Raw genomic sequence first — 23,309 nt, forward strand, 5'->3', positions numbered from 1 at the left:
ATTTCTTCCTGAAATCTCACAATGTTTTGGCCTCAACTACTTTCAGTGTGAGTGAATTCCACACATTCCCCACCCTCTGGGTGAAGAAATTTCTCCTCACCTCAGTTCTAAAAGGTTTCCCCCTTATCCTCAAACTCTGACCCCTAGTTCTGGACTCCCCCCACCATCGGGAACATTCTTTCTGAATCTACCCTGTCTAACCCTGTGTGAATTTTATAAGTTTCTATCAGATCCCCTCTCACTCTAAACTCCAGTGAATATAATCCTAACCCACTCAGTCTCTCCTCATATGACAGACCTGCCATCCCAGGGATCAGCCTGGTAAACCTTCACTGTGCTCCCTCTATAGCAAGGACATCCTTCCTCAGATAAGGAGACCAAAACTGTACACAATACTCCAGGTGTGGTCTCACCAACGCCCTGTACAATTGCAGTAAAACATCCCTATCCCTATACTCCAATCCTCTCGCTATGAAGGCTAACATACCATTTCCCTACTTTACTGCCTGCTGTTCCTGCGCGCTTACTTTCAGCAACTGATGCACGAGGACTCCAAGGTCTTGCTGAGTATCCGCCTCTCTCAATTTACACCCATTCAAATAATAATCTGCCTTCCTATTATTGCTACCAGTGGATAACCTCACATTTATCCACATTATACTGCATCTGCTCTGCAGATTCCCACACACTCAGCCTGTCCAAATCACACTGAAACATCTCTGCATCCTCCTCACAGCTCACCCTCCCATCCAGCTTTGTAATATCTGCAAATTTGGAGTTCCCTCTTCCTAATCATTAATATACAATGTGAAGTTGGGGTCCGAGCACAGATCCCTGCGGGACCCCACTAAGTCACTGCCTGCCGATCAGAGAAAGATAGTAAGAAGTCTCACAACACCAGGTTAAAGTCCAACAGGTTTATTTGATAGTAAACACCACAAGCTTCCGGAACGCTATTCCTTTGTCAGGTGAGTGGAGAGTTCTGTTCAGAAACAGGGCATATAAAGGAACACACACAGTTTACAGAATACTGATTAGAATGCAAGTCTTTACAGCTAATCTGCTATCCAAGTCTTAAAGGTGCAGACAATGTGAGTGGAGATAGCATTAAGCGTAAGTTAAAGAGATGTGTATTGTCTCCAGACAGGACAGTAAGTGAGATGTCGCAACTTCAAGCAAGTCACAGGGGTTACAGATAGTGTGACATGAACCCAAGATCCCTGTTGAGACCGTCCTCATGTGTGCGGAACTTGGCTATCAGTCTCTGCTCAGCGACTCTGCGCTGTCGTGTGTCGTGAAGGCTGCCTTGGAGAACGATTACCCGAAGATCAGGGGCAGAATGCCCGTGACCGCTGAAGTGTTCGTCAACAAGAAGGGAACAGTCTTGCCTGGTGATTGTCGAGCGGTGTTCATTTATCCATTGTCATAGCGTCTGCATGGTCTCCCCAATGTACCATGCCTCGGGACATCCTTTCCTGCAGCGTATCAGGTAGACAACATTGGCCGAGTTGCAAGAGTATGTAGTGTGTAGCTGGTGGATGGTGTTCTCACGTGAGATGATAGCACCCATGTCAATCAGAGAAATCAGAGAAAGACTCATTTATGCCAACTCTCTGCTCTCTATCTGCTAACCAGCTTTCTATCTATCTCAAGACATTACCTGCAATCCCATGTGCTTTAACTTTATGTAGTAGTCTGTCATGTGAGACTTTTGTCAAAAGCCTTCTGAAAGTCTAAATAAACCACATCCACTGGTTCTCCTCAGTCAACTCTACAGGTTACATCCTTAAAGAATTCCAATATTACAAGATAATGAAGGGGCTAGATAGAGTAGATGTAGAGAGATTCTTTCCACTTAGAAAGGAAAACAGAACTAGAGGGCACAGACTCAAAATAAGAGGGGGGGGTGTAGTTTAGAGCAGAGTTGAGGAGGAACTTCTTCACTCAAAGGGTGGTGCATCTCTGGAATTCTCTGCCCGTTGAAGTGGTGGAGGCTACCTCGTTGAATATATTTAAGTCACGGGTAGATAGATTTCTGATAGCCGAGGGAATTAAAGGTTATGGGGCGAAAGCGGGAAAGTGGAACTGATCCACTGCAGATCAGCCATGATCTTATTGAATGGCGGGGCAGGCTCGAAGGGCTAGACGGCCTACTCTTCCTCCTGTTTCTTATGTTCTTATGTTCAATAGGTTCGTCAAGCATGATTTCCCTTGTGTAAATCCGTGCTGACTTTGTCTGATTATCCCACTGCCTTCAAAATGCTGAGTTATAAAATCCTTGATAATGAATTCCAGCAACTTCCCCAGTACCGATGTGAGGCTCACTGGTCTGTGGTTCCGTTTTCTCTCTCCCTCCCTCCCTTTTTGAATAGCAGACTTACATTAGCTACCCTTCAATCTGTAGGAACCAGTCCAGAGTCCAAAGAATTTTGGAAAATAACCACCAATGGATCCAGGGCCACTTCCTTAAGTACTCTGGGATGAAGATTATCAGGATCTGGAGATTTATCCAACTGCAATCCCATCAATTCCCCCAATACCATTTCTCGCCTAACACTGATTTCCTTCAGCTCCTCACTAAAACCTGTTTCTCTCAGAACGCCTGGTACATTCTTCATATCTTCCTCTGTGAAGACTGAAGCAAAGTAGAAATTTAATTCCTCACCCATTTCTCTATTCCCCGTTATGAATTCTCCCGTTTCTGACTGTGAGGGGCCTACATTCATTTTTGTCAATCTTTTTCTTTTTCCATACCTACAGAAACTTTTACAGTCAGGTTTTATGTTCCCCACTAGCTTACTTTCATACTCTGTCTTCCCTTTCTTAATCAATCCCTTGTTCCTCCTTTGCTGAATTTTAAACTGCTTCCAACCCTCAGGCCTATTGCTTTTTCTTGCTAATTTCTATACTTCTTCCTTAAATCTGATACTATCTCTAATTTCCCTTGTAAGCCATGGTTCAGCCACAATTCCCTTATCACTCTTACACCCTCTGATGATCATCTCCAGTGGTTAGCACTGCTGCCTCACAGGGCCAGGGATTCAGGTTTGATTCCCGGCTTGGTCACTGTCTGTGTGGAGTCTGCACGTTCTTCCCACTTCTGCGTGGGTTTCTTCCAGGTTCTTCAATTTCGTCCTGCAATCCAAAGCTGTGTGGATAAGATGGATTGGCCGTGTTAAATTGATGTGGATGTGCCGGCGTTGGACTGGGGTAAACACAGTAAAAAGTCTGACAACACCAGGGTTTAAGTCCAACCGATTTATTTGATAGTACACTCACTCAAATAAATCGGTTGGACTTAAACCTGGTGTTGTCAGACTTTTTACCATGTTAAATTGGTCATTAGAGTCCAGGGTCCAGCTAGGGTAAATGCATTGCATTATGGGGATAGCGTCTGGGTGGGATTACGGTTGGTGCAAACTCAATGGGCTGAATGCCTCCTCCTGCACTGTTGGGATTCTATGACTCTATTTCTTTTTAAATGGCTGAAATTGACTGTCCACTGTCTTTTCTTTCAATAATGTTTCCCAGTCTGTCATGGCCAATTCATGCCTCATACCATCATGGTTCCCTTTATTGAGATTCAGGATCCTGGTCCCAGAATGAACTACATCATTATCCACCTTGACAAAGAATTCTACCTTATTCCTGGCCTTGGGTCACTGTCTGTCCGGAGTTTGCACGTTGTCTCCGTTTCTGCATGGGTTTCCTCCAGATGCTCCAGTTTCCTCCCACAGTACAAAGTAGTGTGGGTTCAGTTGAATAGCCATGCTAAATTGACCCTAGTTGTCAGGGAAATTAGCAGGGTAAATGTGTGGGATAACAGGAACAGGGTCTGGGTGGGATTGTGATTTGATGAATGGCCTCCTGTAGTGATTCTGTGATTATGGTCACTCGTTCCCAAGGGTTCAAGTTACAAAAGTGGGGAGGTTATGCTTCAGATGTACAGGGCTTTGGGGAGACCACATCAGGAATACTGTATCCAGTATTAGCCTCCTTATTTAAGAAAAGATGTCAATGTTTTGGAAGAAGGTTTACCAGACTAATACCAGGAATGGGCAGATTGTCTTGTGAGGAAGGGTTGGAGAGGCTGGGTTTCTATCCTCTGGAATTTGGAAGACCAACAGGCGACTCGATCAAAACCTTTCAGATCCTGAGGGGTAGTGTCAAGGGTGGATGTGGAGAAGATCTTTCTTCTTCTTCTGGGAAAATCTTGAGCTAGGGGGTCACTGTTTAAAAATAAGGAATCCTCTATTTCTGACGGAGATGAGAATTGTTTTCTGAGGGTAGAACCTCTGGAACTCAAAGGCGATGGGAGCAGAGTCTTTGAATATTTCTAATGTGGAGTGAGATACCATTTTGATTAATGAGGGGGTGAAAGGTTATCTGAGGTTGGTAGGAATGTGGAGTTGAGGTTATTGAATGGGGGGTGCACGGGGGGCGGGGGGATCGAGTCGTCTACTCCTGTTCCGAATTCATACATTCGCAAGGTGAAAGATTAGGGAGGTTTTACTACGGCTGTACAGTACCTCGGTGAAACCACACCTGAAGTATAAAAGTCAGGAAGTCTCACCACAACCATATGGAGCATTGTTTCCACAGCTGGAGTGCTGTGCAGAGATTAGGTCTCCTTACCGAGGGTGGGATACACTTACATTGGAGGCAGTTCAGAGAAGGTTCACTGGGCTGATTGCTGGGGTGAAGGGAACTTGCCTTATTTATGATATTTATTATAAATAGGGCTAACGGGAGGACTCTGAATAGTGTGGATGAACAGAGGGATCTAGGTGTATGTGTACATAGATCCCTGAAAGTTGGGAATCAAGTAGATAAGGTTGTTAAGAAGGCGTACGGTGTCTTGGCGTTTATTGGTAGGGGGATTGAATTTAGGAGTCGCAGCGTCATGTTGCAACTGTACACAACTCTGGTGCGGCCGCACTTGGAGTACTGTGTGCAGTTCTGGTCCCCACATTATAGGAAGGATGTGGAGGCTTTGGAGAGGGTGCAGAGGAGGTTTACCAGGATGTTGCCTGGTATGGAGGGGAGGTCCTATGAGGAGAGACTGAGGGATTTGGGGTTGTTTTCGCTGGAAAGAAGGCGGCTAAGAGGGGATCTTATTGAAACATATAAGATGATTAGAGGTTTAGATAGGGTGGATAGTGATAGCCTTTTTCCTCGGATGGAGAAAGCTAGCACGAGGGGGCATGGCTTTAAATTAAGGGGGGGTAGCTACAGGACGGATGTCAGGGGTAGGTTCTTTACCCAGAGGGTGGTGAGGGATTGGAATGCCCTGCCTGCTGCAGTTGTAAATGCGCCTAGTTTGGGGGCGTTTAAGAGATCCGTGGATAGGTTTATGGATGAAAAGGGATTGGTTTAGGTTAGAGGGTCATTGTTTTTTAACTGGTCGGCGCAACATCGTGGGCCGAAGGGCCTGTTCTGCGCTGTAATGTTCTATGTTCTATGCCTAACAGAGAAAGATTTGAGCAGGTTGGGTCCTGTACTCCATTGGAGTTTAGAAGAATGAGAGGTGATCTTATTAAAACGTGTCATATGCTATGGATGGGAGGTGCTCCACAGGGTGGGTACTGATAGCTGTTTCCCTCCCTCAACAGCAGCTTCTCTCACTTTCCCCATCTCTATGTTCTATGTTCTAACAGGAAGACAGATTATTAATTGAATGGGTGTAAACTGAGAGAGGTGGATGCTCAACGAAACCTTGGAGTCCTCATGGATAGAGGATTGGCTGTCTGGATAGAGGATTGGTTGTCTAATAGGAGGCAGAGAGTTGGTATCAATGGGTGCTGTTTGGATTGGCGGTTGGTGACTAGTGGAGTGCCCCAGGGGTCAGTGCTGGGGCCTCAGCTATTTACCATTTACATAGATGATCTGCAGGAGGGGGCTGAGTGTAGGGTGTCGAAATTTGCTGATGACACAAAGATAAGTGGAAAAGCAAATTGTGCGGAGGGTGTGGGAAGTCTGCAGAGGGATCTAGATAGGCTAAGCGAGTGGGTGAGGACCTGGCAGATGGAGTACAATGTTAGCAAGTGTGAGGTTATCCACTTCGGCAAGAATAATAGTAGGAGGGACTACTATTTAAAGGGCGAAAAGCTGCAGCATGCTACGGTGCAGAGGGATCTGGGGGTCCTTGTGCGTGAGTCGCAAAAACCCAGCCTGCAGGTGCAGCAGGTGATCAGGAAGGCAAATGGGATGCTGGCCTTTATAGCGAGGGGGATAGAATATAAAAGCAGGGAGGTCTTGCTGCAACTGTACAGGGCACTGGTGAGGCCGCAGCTGGAGTACTGTGTGCAGTTTTGGTCGCCGCACTTGCGCAAGGATATTTTGGCCTTGGAGGGAGTGCAGAGGAGGTTCCCTAGGCTGATACCAGAGATGAGGGGGTTGAACTATGAAGAGAGGCTGAATAGACTGGGTCTGTACTCGTTGGAATTTAGAAGGATGAGGGGGGATCTTATAGAGACGTATAAGATGATGAAAGGGATGGATAGGGTAGAGGTAGAGAGATTCTCCCCGCTCAGAAAGGACAGCAGGACTAGAGGGCACAGCCTCAAGATAAGGCGGGGGGAGGGGGGGGGGGGGGGGTGCCAGTTTAGAATGGAGTTGACGAGGAACTTCTTCACTCCAAGGGTGGTGACTCTCTGGAATTCTCTGCCTGTTGAAGTGGTGGAGGCTGCCTCACTAAATATATTTAAGACGCGGGTGGATAGGTTTTTGGCAGGCAAGGGAATTAAGGGTTATGGGGAGAAAGCGGGAAAGTGGAACTGAGCCACTTCAGATCAGCCATGATCTTACTGAATGGCGGGGCAGGCTCGAAGGGCTAGATGGCCTACTCCTGCTCCTATTTCTTCTTATGTTCTTATGCATCAGTCATTGCAAGTAAGTGCACCGGTACAGCAGGCAAAGACAAATGGTATGTTGGCCTTCATAGCGAGAGGATTTGAGTATAGGGATAGAGATGTTTTACTGCAATTGAGCAGGGCATAGGTGAGGCCACACCTGGAGTATTGTGCATAGCTTTGGTGTCCTCATCTGAGAAAGAATGTCCTTACAATAGAAGGAGTACAGCAAAGGTTTACCAGGTTGATTTCTGGGATAATAGTTCTGTCATATGAGGAGAGATTAGGTTGGTTAGGATTATGTTCACTGGAGTTTAAAAGAGTGAGAGGGGATCTGATAGAAACTTATAAAATTCTAACAGGGTTAGACAGGGTAGATTCAGAAAGAATGTTCCCGATGATAGATATAGAGAGCTAGGGGTCAGAGTTTGAGGATAAGGGGTAAGCCTTTTAGAACTGAGGTGAGGAGAAATTTCTTCACCCGGAGGGTGGTGGATTTGTGCAATTCACTCCCACAGAATGTAATTGGGCCATAACGTTGTCTGATTTCAAGAAGAAATTAGATTTCGCTCTTGGGGTTAAAGGGATCGAGGGAGATGGGAGGAAGGGGGGATCAGGATATTGAATCTGATGATCAGCCATGATCAAAATGAGTGGTGGAACAAGCTCAAAGGGCCGAATGGCCTACTCCTGCTTCTAGTTTGTATGCTTCTATATTTCTGTAACAATATGCTACATAAAATAACACCACTGTTCTATATTCTGATGCTTTTGCCAATTATCTTAAATCTGTGTGAACTGGTTCCTGACTTCCTGCCGTGGAAACAGTCACACTTTATTTATTCTGTCAAAACCCTTAGCATTTTAAACACCTATATGAATTTCCACCAACCTTCTATGCTCTGCCCCTATAAAAACTGCTTAACAACATATGGACTGAAGTTTATATTGATAATATAAAGAGAAGATGCTGGAAAAACTTAGCAAATCAGGCAGCATCTGTGGAGAAAGAATCCGAGTTAACGTTTCGAGTCCCTCTGACTCTTCTTCAGAACTCGAAACGTTGACTCAGTTTTTCTCTCCACAGATGCTGTCAGGTAGCATTTTCTGCTTTTACTTCAGATTTCCAGCACCTGCAGTATTTTGCTTTCATTTTAGGGCCTTGGTTTAAATTGAAAAAAAGGCTGAAGGAAAAAGAAAACAACTTTTCAAAGGGGTTTGGTTAACAAAAATATTTTGTTTACCATTTTTACACCTCAATGTTCATTCTGCTGTTAACAAAATACTCTCCTTCAAATTCCATACTGCTCAAATGGAAAGCATTCTTTAACTGAGTTCGAAACTTTGAAATAGTTTAACACAATGTGATGATGTTAGCATTTTAATAATTACGAGATTCAACAGGATGTTGCTTGGAATGGAGCATTTGAGTTAGGAGAGACTGGAATGGCTTAGATCGTTTTCTCGAGAGCAGAGGGCTGAGGGGGACATGACTGAAGTGCATAAGATTAAGGGGTATGGACAGAGTGAATAGGAAGCAGCTGTTGCCCTTGGTTACGGGATCAATCACAAGGGGTCACAGTTTTAGTGTAAAGGATAAGAGATTCAGACAGGATTTGAGAAAAAAATGTTTTCACTCAGGATGTGATGGGAAATCTGGAATGCATTGTAGTGGATGTCGAAAAATATACAACCTTTAAAAATATTTGGCTGGGAGCTTCAAACATCATAACATTCAAGGACAGGTGCTGGAAAATGGGATCAGCACTTTACTGATAGTTATTGTCAGTGCAGACTCCATGGGCTGAAGGACCTTTCTGCACTGTATGACTATGATAGCTAACTAAAATGATGTTCTTTAATTCATATTTCTAGAGCACATGAAATGTTCTGTCACAAGAGTGACCAAATCGATTCATCATGCAGTAGCCTTTGAGTTGTAGCTCACCTTGTCAGAAACACAAATATTGCCCAGGTTTTTACCACATGAAAAATTCACAATGTCCCAACTGAATAATTTAATTAATGAATTTATTTTAAATCTACTGAGATGTGAAGATAGTTCTATTCTCCAATCACCTTAGTACTCTTCTGAGAATCTTAAATCTGAACTTTAATCTGGTTTAATCCGGGATAGTCAGCACGGTTTCGTGAGGGGTAAGTCCGGCCTCACAAATTTGATTGAATTCTTTGAGGAGGTAACTAAGTTTGTGGACGAAGGTAGAGCAGTTGATGTCGTATACATGGATTTTAGTAAGGCGTTTGATAAGGTTCCCCATGGTAGGCTCATGAAGAAGATAAGGAGGTGTGGGATAGAAGGAAATTTGGCCGATTGGGTAAGTAACTGGCTGTCTCATAGAAGACAGAGGTGGTGGTAGATGGAAAATTTTCAGACTGGAGGCCAGTTACCAGCGGTGTACCACAGGGATCAGTGCTGGGTCCTCTGATATTTGTGATTTTTATCAATGGCTTGGAAGAGGGGGCTGAAGGGTGGGTCAGTAAATTTGCTGATGACACCAAGATTGGTGGAGTAGTGGATGAGGTGGAGGGCTCTTGCAGGCTGCAAAGAGACATTGATAGGATGCAGAGCTGGGCCGAAAAATGGCAGTTGGTGTTTAATCCTGTTAAGTGCGAGGTGATTCATTTTGTTAGGACAAACTTGAATGCAGATTACAGGGTCAACGGCAGGGTTCTGAGGAATGTGGAGGAGCAGAGAGATCTTGGGGTTCACATCCACAGATCTCTGAAGGTTGCCACTCAAGTGGATAGAGCAGTGAAGGAGGCTTATAGTGTTAGTGTTTAATAACAGGGGGTTTGAGTTTAAGAGCCGGGGGTTATGCTGCAACTATACCAGTCATTGGTGAGACCACATTTGGAATAGTGTGTTCAGTTCTGGTCACCTCACTATGAGAAGGATGTGGAAGCGTTGGAGAGAGTGCAATGGAGATTTACCAGGATGCTGCTTGGTTTGGAGGGTAGGTCTTATGAGGAAAGGTTGAGGGAGCTGGGGCTTTTCTCTTTGGAGCAGAGGAGGATGAGAGGCGACTTAATAGAGGTTTATAAGATGATGAAGGAGCTAGATAGAGTGGACGTTCAGAGACTATTTTCTCAGGTGGACGTAGCTGTTAGTAGGGGGCATAACTGTAAGGTTCATGGTGGGAGATATAAGAGGGATGTCCAAGTAATTCTTTACTCAGAGTGGTTGGGGTGTGGAATAGACTGTGATAGTGGAGTCAGGCACTTTAGGAACTTTCAAGCGGTTATTGGATAGGCACATGGAGCACACCAGCATTATAGGGACTGGGATAGCTTGATCTTGGGATTGGACATAGCTCGGCACAACGTTGAGGGCCAAAGGGTCTGTACTGTGCTGTACTGTTCTATGTTCTAGGGGTGCAGAAAGGCTGCAGGAAGATTTAGGCTAAGTGAATGGGCAAGAACATGGCAGTTCTGGAAAAATGTGAGTTGGTAGGAAAACAGAAAGGCAGAGTATTTCTCAAATGGAGAGAGACTGGGAGGCGTTGATGTCCAACCAGGATGCCTTGTTTCATCAGTCACTGAAAGCTAACGTGCAGGAACATCAATTAAGAAGGCAAATAATATATTGGCCTTCATCAAAGAGGATTTGAAGACAGGATATCTTGCTGTACAGAGTCTTGGTGAAACCACACCTGGACTGTTGTCTGCAGTTTAGTCTCCTTACCTAAGGAAGGAGAGTGCTACAGAGGCAGTGCAGCAGAGGTTCACCAGATTGACTGCTGAGATGGCAAGACTCTCCCATGAGGAGAGTTGGAACAGACTGGGCCTGGGTTCTCTACAGTTTAAAAGAAACAAGAGCAATCTCACTGAAGAATGCAAAATTCTTTGAGGGCTCAGCAGGGTAGATGCAGGGAGGATGGAACCAGAGGGGGACACAGTCTCAGTGCAAGGGCTAGGTAATTTGGGACTGAGATGGAGAGGAATTTCTCCACTCTGAGGATGGTGGCTCTTTCGAATTCTCTGTCACAAAGAGTTTAAAGTTCAGTCATTGAGTACATTAAAGATTGAGATTGCTAGATTTACAGATATTTTAAGATGTCAAGGGGGATAGAACATAGAACAGTACAGCACTCCGAGCTTGCATCGTTCACACAGAACATAGAACAGTACAGCACGGTACAGGCTCTTCGGCCCTTGATGTTGTGCCGAACTATGTCCAATTCCAAGCTATCCCACTCCCTATCATTCTGGAGTGCTCCATGTGCCTATCCAATAACCGCTTGAAAGTTCCTAAAGTGTCTGACTCCATTATCACAGCAGGCAGACTATTCCACACCCCAACCACTCTGAGTAAAGAATCTACCTCGGACATCCCTCCTATATCTCCTACCATGAACTTTATAGTTATGTACCCTAGTAAAAGTTACATCCACCCCAGGAAATAGTCTCTGAACGTCCACTCTATCGATCCCTCTCATCATCTTATAAACCTCTATTAAGTCCGCACTGTCTCCAAACACAGCAGATTCTAACCCAGTACCCCCCTCACATACTCCATCAGTGTTTGGGATACACACTTAACACTGACTCTCACAACATAGAGTCATAGAGGTTTACAGCACAGAAACAGGCCCTTCAGCCCAACTTGTCCACGCCGCCTCTTTTTTTTAAAACGCCTAAACTAGTCCCCAGTTGCCCGCATTTGTCCCTCAGCACTCCGGGGGCGGCACAGTAGCAGTGGTTAGCACTGCTGCTTCACAGCTCCAGGGATCTGGGTTCGATTCCCGGCTTGGGTCACTGTCTGTCTGGAGTTTGCACATTCTTCCCGTGTCTGCATGGGTTTCCTCCGGTTTCCTCCCACAGTCCAAAGATGTGCGGGTTAGGTTGATTGGCCATGCTAAAATTGTCCCTTAGTGTCCTGAGATGGGTAGGTTAGAGGGACTAGTGGGTAAATGTGTTGGGATATGGGGGTAGGGCCTGGGTGGGATTGTGGTCGGTGCAGACTCGATGGGCCAAAGGGCCTCTTTTTGCACTGTAGGGTTCTATGGTTCTATACCCATCTTACCCATGTAACTGTCTACACGCTTTTTAAAATTGTACCCACCTCTACTGCTACCCCTTGCAGCTTGTTCCAGACACTCACCATCCTCTGTGTGAAAAAATTATTCCCCTGGACATTTTTGTATCTCTCTCCTCTCACCTAAACCTATGTCCTCTAATTTTAGACTCCCCTATCTTTGGGAAAAGATATTGACTGTCTAGCTGATCTACACCCCTCATTATTTTATAGACCTCTATAAGATCACCCCTCAGCCTCCTACGTACCCAGCCTCTCCTTATAACTCAATCCATCAAGTCCTGGTAGCATCCTAGTAAATCTTTTCTGCACTCTTTCTAGTTTAATAATATCCTTTCTATAATAGGGTGACCAGAACTGTACACAGTATTCCAAGTGTGGCCTTACCAATGTTTTGTAAAACTTCAACAAGACGTCCCAATTCCTGTATTCAATGTTCTGACCAATGAAACCAAGCATGCCGAATGCCTTCTTCACCACTCTGTCCGTCTGTGACTCCACTTTCAAGGAGCTATGAACATGTACCCCTAGATCTTTGTTCTAACTCTCCCCAGTGCCCTACCATTAACTGAGTAAGTCCTGCCCTGGTTCAATCTACCAAAATGCATCACCTAGCATTTGTCTAAATTAAACTCCATCTGACATTCGTCAGCCCACTGGCCCAATTGATCAAAATCCCGTTGCAATTGGAGATAACTTTCTTCACTGTCCACTGTACCACCAATCTTGATGTCATCCACAAACTTACTAACCATGCCTCCTATATTCTCATCCAAATCATTAATATAAATGACAAATAACAGTGGACCCAGCACTGATCCCTGTGGCACACCGCTGGTCACAGGCCTCCAGTTTAAAAATCAACCTTCTAGAATCACTCTGTCTTCTGTCATGAAACCAATTGTATATTCATTTAGATACCTCACCCTGGGTCCCGTGAGGTTTAACTTTATGCAATAATCTATCACACGGTACCTTGTCAAAGGCCTTGACAAAGTCCACGTAGACAACATCAACTGCATTGCCCTCATCTACCTTCTTGGTTACCCCTTCAAAAAACTCAATTAAATTTGTGAGACATGATTTTCCACTCACAAAGCCATGTTGACAGTCTCTTATCAGCCCTTGCCTCTCTAAATACCTGTAGATCCCGTCTAGCAGAATACCTTCTAACAATTTACCCACCACAGATGTGAGGCTCACTGGCCTGTAGTTCCCAGGCTTTTCCCTGCAGCCCTTTTTAAACAAAGGCACAACATTTACCACCCTCCAATCTTCAGGCACCTCACCCGTGATTATCGATGATTAAAATATCTCTGTTAGGGGACCCACAATTTCCTCCCTAGCCTTCCTCAGTATCCTGGGATACACTTCATCTATCTTGTTGTGCTTTAAGACTTCCAGCACCTCCTTCTCTGTTATAAGTTCACTTCGCAAGACATCACTATTTATTTCCCCAAGTTCCCTCACATCCACGTTTTTCTCCACAGTAAATACTGATGAGATATACTCATTTAAGATCTCACCCATCTCTTGTGGATCCACATATAATGGCTTCATTGATCCTTAAGAGGCCCTACTTTCTTCCTTGTTACTCTTTCACCCTTTATGTATTTGTAGAAGCTCTTGAATCCTCCTTTGCTTTATCTGACAAAGCAATCCCATGTCCCCTTTTTGCCCTCCTGATTTCTCTTAGCTCTACTCTGACTACTTCTATATTCTACCAAGAGATCCACTTGATCCAGCTACTGATACACGTCACATGCCTCCTTCTTCCTCTTGACCAGGGCCTCAATATCCCGAGTCATCCAGGGTTCCCTACTTCTGCCAGCCTTGCTCTTTACTCTAAGAGGAATTGTGCTGACCCTGAACCCTCATTAACACACTTTTGAAAGCCTCCCACTTACCAGCCATCCCTTTGCCTTCCCACAGACTCCCCCAATTAACTTTTCAAAGTTCCTGCCTGATAACATCAAATTTGGCCTTGCCCCAATTTAGAATTTTACATCAGTACTGAGGGAGTGTCCGAGGATCAGTGCTGAGGGAGTTTCTTTATTTATTTACAATTGCCTCTAATTGCCTCCTGTGGTTTAGTTTGGCTTGGCTGAGGTGGCAGAGCCCCTATCACTCAGTAATGGACCGAGAGTGGACATCTTCAGGAAATAGAGGTGTTATTTGGTGGACAGGTTGGAAACAGTACAGACAGTGACCTCTTGCCTTTTTCAAAGCGTAGAGTACTGTTTCCTAAATTGCACCCCTCCTTTCAAGGTGAATATCATTAAATATCTCCAAAATATAATCTCAATTAATTCAGTCATTTTCTGAATTTTGTGTTCTGCTCTGCGATATCCTAAGTGGTGATGTCTAAATAAATAGATTTTAATAAGGCTGGAGTTGAATTGCATCAATAAATCTGTGGTTGTGGTTTGCATTGTGTCAATTAATATTCCAGCAGGGGTTACATTCTATTATCAATAATAAGGAAAGAGGGCACCTAAACACTGTGGGTACATTCTGATAAGTGCAATGGAAAAAGTCTTATATGCATAAAGAAATATGAAGGCTGCTGTGAATTTTGTTGCAAATAGAAGTGATTACAGTGGGAGATGGTGATAGCACGTTGGTTAGCACTGCTACCTCAGATCGCCAGGGACCTGGGTTCCATTCCCTGCTTGGGTCACAGTCTGTGTGAAGTTTGCACGTTCTCCCTGTGTCTGCGAGGGTTTCCTCCAGGTGCTCCTATTTCCTCCCATGCTGGTTAGGGTGCATTGGCTATGCTAAATTCTCCCTGTGTTACCCAAACAGGCACCAGAGTGTGGCAATGGGGGGATTTTCACAGTAACTTCATTGCAGTCTTAATGTAAGCCTACTTGTGACACTAAAAAAAAACTAATTTCCACCTAATTTCATGTCATTGGCAAACTTGGAAGTATTACTTTCAGTCCTCACATCCAAATCACTGATATAGTTTTTGAATCGCTGTGACCCCGAGCACTGATTATTGCAGTAACCCTACAAATCATCATCTGTCAGCCTCAGATTGATGTGTTTTTTATCCATTAACCAATCCTCAATCCATGCTAGTCTATTACCCAAATTGCATGTGCTCTACTTCTGGTGTGGGAGCTTATCAAAAATACCACATCGACTGTTTCTTCCTTATCTATTCTGCTAGTTACATCCACAAAAAGCTCCAACAGGTTTTTCAAACATGGTTTCTCTTTCATAAGCCCATGTTTGCCTAATCAGATCACTATTTCCTAAGTGTCTAGTTATGGCTTCTGCGGGATCCTTTGTATAGTTTGCTTCAGTTAAAAGACTTTATTTGAAGGTATTTATGCCTGTGTAACTAACCATACTAACTTTAAAACTAACTTAACCACATTTTAAAACTCAGCTGGGAATTCTGGGGTGAGCTTAGACATCGAATGCATTTGAAAATACCACGTTAGCAGAAACAACCAAACTTTTCACGGCCACACAGTCGCCAATCGTTTATGTAAGTTGGAGACTATGTGTGCCACCTCTTTCAACAACACAGATAAGAATTCATATATTGTAGTAACAATTATCTATTCACTCGAGTTCGGTCCAAGGTTTGGATCAAGTCTGTATTGGGACCAGTTTCTGCCAATGTCTCTCGCTTTCCTTCACACCAGCTCTGCCTAAGTCTATTCTAAGAGACGAACAGACCCTACAGCTTCCTTTATAACAGTCTTTGGAATTTTCCCTACTGCTGACATTAGACTAACAACTCCATTATTCCGTTTTCTCTCTAACTCCTTTACCAAAGAGTGGGGTTACATTCGATTCGATTTATTATTGATACATGTAATGGGATACAGTGAAAAGTATTGTTTCTTGCGTGCTATACAAAGCATACCGTACATAGAGAAGGAAAGAAGGTGCAGAATGCAGTGTTACAGTCATAGCTAGGCTGTAGAGAAACATCAGCTTAATGTGAGGTAAGTCCATTCAAAAGTCTGATAGCAGTAGGGAAGAAGCTGTTCTTGAGTCTTGCCACCTTCCAATCTGCAGAAACTATTTCAGGCTCTAGAGTTTTGAAAGATGATCACCAATCCATCCATTATCTATGCTGCCACCTCTTTCAACTCAGACGTAGATCATCAGGTCCAGGGGATTTATCAACTTCCGGTTCTATTGATTTCTCCAGAACTACTTTTTATTCATAATTTCTTTCAGAAGTTCCACATACTCTGGTATTTTGGGGGGCGTTCCATGTATCCTCTTCTGTGAAGATAGAATCAGCCCTGCTGTTCCTTTTACCATTTATACACCTATGTTATATGTTAACTGCCAGTCTCTTTTTATATTCCCTCTTGGCTTCTCAAACATGTGAGATAGGTGAAGTAGGCCATTCTGCCCCTTGAGCCTGCTCTGCCACTCCACCAAGATCAAGACTGAACAGTTTGTGTTTTGAGTCCCACATTCCCAACTGACCTGATAACTTTTGATAACTTTGCCCAATGAGAATTTATCTACCTCCACCTTATAAACACTCAGAGGCCTTGTTCTCCATCACCTCCTGCAGCAGAGTGTTCCAAAGACATACAATCCTCAGGTTTTTTTTCCCCTCAGCTCTGTCCTATAAGGGTGACTTATAATATTAAGACAGTGCTCCCCACACCCCCGGTTCGGGACAAGAGAAAACATCACTTTCATGCCCACCTTGTTAATACCATTCAGGATCTTATAGATTTCAATCAAATCACTCCTCAATCTTCCAAACTCCAGGGGAAATCAGCCAGTCTGTCCAATCTTTCCTCGATGTGGAGATGCCAACATTGGACTGGGGTGGGCACAGTAAGAAGTTTCACAACACCAGATTAAAGTCCATTAGGTTTATTTGGAATCATAAGCTTTCAGAACGCTGCTCCTTCATCAAGTGAGTCACCTGGTGAAGGGGCAGCGCTCCAAAAGCTGGTGCTACCAAATAAACCTGTTGGACTTTAACCTGGTTTTGAAACTTCTTACTGTGCCCACCTTTCCTCATAAGACAAATTGCTCATCTCAGCTATCAATCTAGTAAGCCTCCTCTGAACCACCTCAGATGCATTTACATCCTTCTGTAACTTCTGCACACAATATCCAAGACGCAATCTCACCAATGTCCTGTATAATTAAAGCATAACATCTTATTTTAACGTTCAACTTCTCTCCTAATATACAGTAAATGGCAGAACCCTTAGGAACATTAACATAGAGAGAGATCTGCACATAAAGGTTCATGGATCACTGAAAGTGGCAACATAGGTGGATAAGGTCATCAGGAAGAGACATACAGCATGCTTGCCTGCATCGGCTGGGGCATCGAGTATAAAAGTTGGCATGTTATGTTACAGCTGCATAAAATTTTCGTTAGGCTGCATTTGGAGTATTGCGTCAGTTCTGGTCACCACACTAGCAGAAGGATGTGGAGGCTTTGGAGAGAGTGCAAAGAAGGTTTAGCAGGATGTTGCCTGATCTGGGTAAGTTTAGATATGAGGAAAAGTTGAATAAACTCAGATCGTTTTTACTGGAAAGATGGAGGTTGAGGGGTGACCTGATCAAAGTCTACAAAGTTATGACAGGCGTAAATAGAGTGGATAATCAGAGGGCTTTTCTCAGGGCACAGGTTTAAGAGGAAAGGTGGTAAGTTTAGGGGAGATGTGCAGGGAACGTTTTCCATACAGAGGGTGGTGGGTGCCTGGAATGTATTGCCGGTGGAGGTGGTAGTTACTGGCACATTAGCAATATTCAAGGTGACCTGTGAACGGGAGGCAAACAGAGGGACAGAAACCACATTGGCACAGGCTTACATAAGAACAGAAGAAATAGGAGCAGGAGTAGGCCATCTAGCCCTTCGAGCCTGCCCCGCCATTCAATAAGATCATGGCTGATCTGTCGTGGCTCAGTTCCACATTCCCGCCCTCTCCCCATAACCCTTAATCCCCTCTCTTATCAAGAACCTATCAACCCGCTTCTTAAAAATATTTAGCGAGGCAGCCTCCACCACTTCAACGGGCAGAGAATTCCAGAGATTCACCACCCTTTGAGTGAAGAAGTTCCTCCTCAACTCCGTTCTAAACCGCCCCCCCCTTTATCTTGAGGCTGTGCCCCCTAGTCCTACTGTCTTTTTTGAGCGGGAAGAGTCTTTCCACCTCTATCCTATCCATCCCATTCATCATCTTATACGTCTCAATGAGATCTCCCCTCATTCTTCTAAACTCTAACGAGTACAAGCCTAGTTTATTCAGCCTCTCCTCATAGCTCAACCCCCTCAACTCCGGTATCAGCCTAGTAAACCTCCTCTGCACTCCCTCCAAGGCCAAAATATCCTTGCGTAAGTACGGCGCCCAAAACTGCACACAGTACTCCAGCTGCGGCCTCACCAGTGTCCTATACAGTTGCAGCAAGACCTCCCTACTTTTATATTCAATCCCCCTCGCTATGAAGGCCAGCATCCCATTCGCCTTCCTGACCACCTGCTGCACCTGCAAGCTGGGTTTTTGCGACTCATGCACAAGGTGGGCTGAAGGGCCTGTTTCTGTGCTGTTTTGCTCATTGTCATTTAAAGAACCACATTCCAATAGCCTTACTGATGACTTGCTGCATCTGCATACTAACCTTTCGTGAACAATGCACCAGAACACCTAGATCCCTCTGCACTTCGGAATTCTGCAGTCATTCTCCATTTAAGTAACACTCTGCTTTAAGTAACTCTGATTTAAATAAGACTGTGCATGGTGGCACAGTGGTCAGCACAGCACTGCAGACCCGGGTTCGATTCTGGCGTTGGGTGACTGTGTGGAGTCTGCCTGTTCTGTGTCTGCGTAGGTTTTCTCCGGATGTTCTGGTTTCCTCCCAGTCCAAAGATGTGCAGGTTAGACTGACTGGCCGTGCTAAATTGCCCCTCAGTGTCCAAAGGTGTGCAGGTTAGGGGATTAGTGAGGTAAATGCAAGGTGTTTAGCACACTGGCTTTCATCAGTCAGGGCACTGAGTACAGGAATTGGGACATTATGTTCCAGTTGTATAAGTGGTATCCCCATAATAGGGATACCACTTATACAACTGAATAGGGTTTGGGGGGGGGGGGGGGGGGGGGGGGGTGGTTCTGGGCAAGGTGCTCTCTTGGAGGGTCAGTGCACTCAATGGGCTGAATGGTCCCCCTGCATGTAGAGATTCTATGATTTATTCTTTCTGCCAAAGGGAACAATTTTTACATATTATATTCCATCTGCCATATTTTTTCCCACCCACTCAACCTATCTACACATCTGCAAACTGTGTATGTCTTCTTTACAACATTCACCAACCGTATGTCGGCTGTAAATTTCACTACTATGCCTTTGCTCCCCTCAATGAAGTCATTGATATGAATTGTGAAAATTGAGACCCCAGCACAGATTCCTGTGGGACTCCACTCATCACAGAGTCATACAGCAATACAGCATGGAAACAGGCCCTTCAGCCCAAAAAGTCCATGCTGACCATGCTAGTCCCAATTACCCTCATTTGGCTCATATTCCTCTAATCCTTCCCTGTCCATGTACTTATCCAAATGCTTTTTAAATGTTGCTATAGTACCCGCCTCTACCACCTCCTCTGGCAGCTCATTCCACACATGCACCAGCCTGTGTGTGAAGAAGCTGCCCCTCAGATCCCTTTTAAATCTTTCCTCTCTCATTGTAAACCTATGCCCTCTCATTTTCAATTCCCCTTCCCTGGGGAAAAGACTACGTACATTCATCCTATCTTTGCTCCTTATGGTTTACAATAATGTCACCCTTCATTCTTCTATGTTCCAAGGAATAAAGTCCTAGCATGGCCAACCGCCCCCTATAACCCAGACTCACTGGTCTTGGCAACATCCTGGTAAATCTTCTTTGCACTTTTTCCAGTTTATCAATGTCTTTCCTATGTCAGGGTGGCCTAAACTGTACACAATACTCCAAGTGTGAACTCACCAACCACTTATACAACTGGAACATAATGCCCCAATTCCTGTACTCAGTGCCCTGACTGATGAAAGCCAGTGTGCTAAATGCCTCTTCATCACCTGTCTACCTGTGACGCCGTTCCAACGCACTATGTATTTGTATTCCTTGGTCCCTCTGTTCTGCAGCACTCCCCAGGGTCCTACAATTCACTGTGTAAATCCTATCCTGGTTTGACTTTCCACAACGCAACACCTCATTCTTGGAAATCCATTGGCCAATCCTCAGCCCACTTCCCTAACTGATCAACACCATCCTGTAATTTTCTCCACTATCATCCACAAACTCACTAACCATGCCATGTACATTCACATCCTAATCATTCATATAAATAACCAATAACAAAGGTCTCAATAACTACCCCTGAGGCGCACCACTAATCACAGGTCTCCAACCTGAGAAATAACCTTAGACCATCACCCTCTGTTTCCTACCATCCAGCACATTTTCAATCCAATGAGCTAGCTCTCCCTGGATCCCATGCCACCTAATCTTCCAGACTAGCCGGTCATGTGAGACCTTGTCAAAGGCCTTGCTAAAGTCCATATAAACATCATCTACTGTCCTACCCTCATCCATCCTCTTGGTTACCTCTTCGAAAAACTCAAAGATTTGTCAGACATCACTTGCCACACGCAAAGCCATGCTGACCATTCCTAATCGAATGGTGACTGTCCAAATATTGGTGGATCCTGTCCCTCAGACTCCCCTCCAGTAACTTATCCACTGCTACTGTCAGGCTCAGCAACCTTAATTCCCTGGCTTGTCTTTGCTACCCTTAAACAGTGGAACTGTGGCCACATTCTAGTCTTCTGGAACTTTGCCAGTGGGAAGAGATGAAGCAAATATCTCTGCAAGGGCCTCTGCAATTTCTTCCCCAGCCTCCCACAAGATCTGAGGTTGCACTTGATCAGGCCCAGAGGATTTATTCAGCTCAATGCACTTTTAGGCTGAAGATACCTACTCCCTAGTAATATGCACATGGCCCAAGAGATCACCACTTGCTTCAGATTTCTTTAGCATTCATGATTTTCTCCTCAGTAAACACCGTGGAGAAATATTCATTAAAAATCTCACCCATCTCCTATGGTTCCACACACAGACGGCCATGCTGATCTTTAAGGGGACCTATTCTCTCTCTAGCCACCCTTTTACTCTCGGTACAGCTTGAAAGCGACTATTTTACTTTAAATTGGGGTTTCAGACAGCATACAGGTACTGTCAGTGCTAACAGTAATAAGTTAAATGATAACTTGCTCACACGTGAATGCAGTACGAGAATTAAACAAGTAACTATGATTTTAAAACATTTAAGCTGATATTCTAAATTTATTTCAAGTATTTTATTGTGATTGTGTACTTTGACCAATGCGAGTTACTGAAAGGCACGATGGGAAATGTAAAAAGTTGAGCCAAAGACCTGGCAACCCATATCTGGAAATTCTTACGAGGGAACACATTTTGCAACAATAACAAATAGGTTCAGTCACTGCCCACACACAATAGATCTGCCCCTAGATGCAGGAACACATACCTATTCAGTTTGGCAGTGAACCAATGGGAACATCCACTTTGACCTTTATGGTAGTGTCTACCATAACCTGGCAACAGGAAAGTAGCTTAAGCCAAGAGGGGATTTACATCCGGGTTCTAATGGATAAATAGAAAGCATCACGCTGGAAAGTACAATACAGCTGGCTGAAGTACTTGGCAGAGATTTATATTGAGGTGTACACTAAATGAAATTAATTTTAAACTAATGAAGGGCAGGGCTAGCTGATAAAGAAAATGTATAACTGTTGTGTTTTTATGATAACTTCAGAACTTGTCAGAGGAGTCCGGGTATTCTTTATCTGTGACCATCAAGGTAACTGCTCCCATTATTCATTGGTTCGTAATAAAAGTTTGACTTTTGTACTATGACATTGCTTTCCTGAGTTTAATTGCCACCTTGTCGAAAACCCCCGCTAACATAGCTAGAACATCTTGACATGTTCTTTAACCTTACCTGTCAGCTCCATCTCATTGCCTCTTTTTGTCCTCCTGATTTCCCTCGTGTACTCTTACACTGTTTATAGTCATCAAGGGATTCACTTGTCCCCGAATGTCTAAACCCTAATGCATGCTTCCTTCTTTTTCCTGACCAGAGACTCAATGTCCCTCATCAGCCAGGAATCCTTAAACTTGCCAGCCTTTCCCTTTATCCTAACAGGAATATACCGCTCGAAACGCTTGATATCATATTTTTAAAAGCCTCCCATTTGCCAGTCATTCCTTTCCCTTCAAAGAGACTCACCCAACTGACCTGCTAGATCCTGTCTAACACCCCAAAAGTGTTCCAGTTTGGGACCTTAACCTGCGGACCTGTCTTGTCTTTTGGCATAACTACGTGTTACGGTCACAGGACCCAAAGTACTCCTGGATTGACACCTGCCCTACCTCATTTCCTAAGAGGAGCTCCCCATGTCACACCCTCCTGAGTAGGGTGCTCTAGAAATTGATTCAGGAAACTTTCTTGGACAAATTTAACATCCCACCCATCCAGGCCCTTTGCATTCTGAGTGGTCCAGTCAATACCGGGGAAATTAAAATCTCCCACTAATATTATCCTATTATTCTTACAACTATCTGCAATCTCTCTACACATTTGCTCCTCTAGTTCCTGCTGGCTTTGGGGGGGTGGGGGGTGGGGGGGGGTGGAGGGAGCATCTATAATACGTAGTTTTTTTTAGCTTTATAAGTACTAACCTCCGGGTATCGGCCTCATTGTTCCTGTGGAGCAGCACGGAGAGGCAGCGATTTGGGCGAGTGTAGAGTTCGAGTTTAAGGTAACTTTTAACTTTTTCTTTTTTTTAAAGTAGTGCGCAGTGGTAGTTTTTCTTTACCTTTTTTTTAAATTAACTAGAAACCGGAAGTCGTCATAAGGAGGCTCACCGGTAGTTGTAGTTTTTTTTTGTTTGTCTCTCTGACCCTATAAATTGGTACAGAGAGGAAACCCGATCCTCTACACAGGTAGAGTATCCCACCCTCCCCCCTCCTCTAACCTAATAAGAAGCGTGCGGGAAGTTTTTTTTTCCCTGCTGGAAATTGTTTCAGAGATGGCAGTTCAGGCAGTACGCTGCACCTCCTGCGGTATGTACGAGGTGAGGGACACCAGTAGTGTTCCTGCTGATTATACCTGCAGGAAGTGTGCACACTTGCAGCTCCTAGAGGATCGTGTTAAGGAGCTGGAGCTGGAATTGGAGGAACTCCAGATAATTCGGGAGGTTGAGGCGGACATTGACAGGAGTTACAAAGAGATAGTAACTCCTAAAAATGATTCTTGGGTAACTGCTAGGAAGAGGGGTAAGAAGCAATTGGGGGGACAATCCCCCAGGGCTGTTCCCCTCCAAAATAAGTTTTCT

General features: G+C 44.4%; 1 protein-coding gene across 1 annotated transcript in view; it reads right to left on the minus strand.

The window, feature by feature from the left end:
• Nucleotides 1-23,309, minus strand: part of LOC145344691 (uncharacterized) — a 55,741-nt gene that overhangs the window by 5,954 nt on the left and 26,478 nt on the right. The window lies entirely within an intron of this gene.

Source organism: Carcharhinus amblyrhynchos, chromosome 7, assembly GCF_965287045.1.
Source record: "Carcharhinus amblyrhynchos chromosome 7, sCarAmb.v2.hapA, whole genome shotgun sequence".
In the NCBI taxonomy this organism is placed as follows: Eukaryota; Metazoa; Chordata; class Chondrichthyes; order Carcharhiniformes; family Carcharhinidae; genus Carcharhinus; species Carcharhinus amblyrhynchos.